Source organism: Oreochromis aureus, linkage group 14 (genome assembly GCF_013358895.1).
Source record: "Oreochromis aureus strain Israel breed Guangdong linkage group 14, ZZ_aureus, whole genome shotgun sequence".
Lineage (NCBI taxonomy): Eukaryota > Metazoa > Chordata > Actinopteri > Cichliformes > Cichlidae > Oreochromis > Oreochromis aureus.
Genome location: NC_052955.1, coordinates 11,744,410 through 11,746,504, shown reverse-complemented (window position 1 = coordinate 11,746,504; position 2,095 = coordinate 11,744,410). Strand labels below are relative to the sequence as shown.

At 32.8% G+C, this 2,095-nt stretch overlaps 1 pseudogene; it reads left to right on the top strand.

Annotated features, from left to right (window-relative positions):
- Positions 1 to 200: 200 nt before the first annotated feature.
- On the top strand, positions 201 to 1,126 carry LOC116314318 (annotated as a pseudogene).
- Positions 1,127 to 2,095: the final 969 nt, after the last annotated feature.

Below are 2,095 nucleotides of genomic sequence, written 5' to 3'. Positions count from 1 at the left end.
GTAAGCTTCAAATTAATGATGCACAGTCATTTCTCAGAAAATTGCAGGGAACGCAGCAGAAGACATTTGGCTCTCGAACAGAGTGGATTCTCCACTGGATTTGATTTTGAGTTTTGATTTTTATTAAAAGGAAAATCTTACATTTATTAACAAAACTTTGATGAACTCTTAGAAGTACTTCAAACATATGTTTGTTCTCTATGGCAGGTAACAACTCAGTGAATGATGTTTTTTTGCAGCGACCAGTCTATGACCGTGTCATTATCGTACAGATCCTGGTAATAATTTTCCTTTGCATCAACATGTTGCTCATTGTGATCTTTGTTAAAAAGGAATGCTTTCACACATCTGCACGTTACATCTTGTTTTTTGTAACACTGCTGTCAGACAGTGTTTTGTTATTGGTGTCAGATGTTTTACTTGTATTGAGCCAATTTGAATTTACAATACAAGTGTGGTTGTGTATAACTATCTCTGTTGTTGTACTTCTTTACTTCATTGTCACACCAGTTACTCTGACAGCAATGACTCTGGAGCGCTATGTGGCCATTTGTATGCCCCTGCGTCATGGACAGCTGTGCTCCACACGCAGCACTATGTACTGTATCCTGATCATTCATCTTCTCAGCTCTGGCCCTTGTATAATTATTCTGTCCATGTTCTTTGCATCTGCCTCACTTAACTTCTACAAGCAATCCATGATATGTAGTGGAGAGACATTTACTCTTTACAGATGGCAGGATCATGTTCGATCAGCTGTGTATCAATTTTATTTCTTGATTATGGGCACCACTATTGCATACTCATATGTTCAAATAATGAAAGCGGCCAAAGCTGCATCAGGAGAGAAAAAGAAGTTGACACATAAGGGGCTTAAAACAGTGATCCTTCATGCTTTCCAGTTGCTGCTTTGTCTCATTCAGCTTTGGTGCCCATTCATAGAAATAGCACTACTTCAGATCGATTTCAGTTTATTTCGAAATGTCCGATATTTTAACTACATCATGTTTAATATTGCTCCAAGGTGCCTGAGTCCTCTGATCTATGGCCTCAGGGACGAAAATTTTTTTCTTGTACTGAAAAATCTTATGCCTACTTCATCCTGTTCAAAATAAATGTAATTTGAGTTACATCAGAAATATAAATGCTAAATTCTAAATTTATTCTAAATTCATGTTACATTAAACCATACAGGAAAACTGCTTCAATATGAAAGAAAAATTTCATGTAAATAATGATGAATTTCAAATTATTAGTAATTGTGCAACTTGCTTTCCTGTATATGTTCTGTGATACTATATTGTTATGCATTAAAAAAAACACTGGAATTTACACAAATGTTTAAAACGAGAAAATTAAATGAAAATAATTGTCAAGTGTTTATTATTTTTTATTATAAAGTATTCACTTATTTTAGGGTATGTGCTCAATTTGACCAAAATTGTTTTTTTCTCTGATATGACATGGTTCACTTCCTAAGAATTCAATCAACGTAGATGCAAAATTGATATATAGCAAATATATATAACTTTAATTTTATTTCTATTATGAACGGATGATGGAATAATTAATACTTAAAAAAAAATCTTTGGTACTGATTGTAATCCACTGATAAGAATCACTGCAACAAAAATATGAATTCTAAATTTATTTTATAACTGTTCTGATATTTAACAATTAATTAAATTGTTACTATTATTATTGATAACTATACTACTGCTGCTGCTACTACTACAACTACTACTACTACTACTACTAATAATAATAATAATTTCTTAAATAACTGTATTTTTATGAACAGTATTTACAACAGTGAAAAAATCCCAATTGCTTTCCCCCTATTTCTGCATTTAATAGAATGCGATAAGAAAAACATTATTGGAACCACTGTCGAAAAAATGTAATTGAACCAGTATAAATATAACTATGAGATCAACAGTGCCTGCATTTTTTTCTACTCTTTTCCCATATCTTTAATTTTTTTTTGTCTTAAATAACTGTCCCCTGAAGTCCATTGTTTTCTACAGCTTCCACCACACAAAAACATTTTCCCGCTGCCTTGAGCAAAGCACAGCACAAAGGTGCTGCTCAGGGA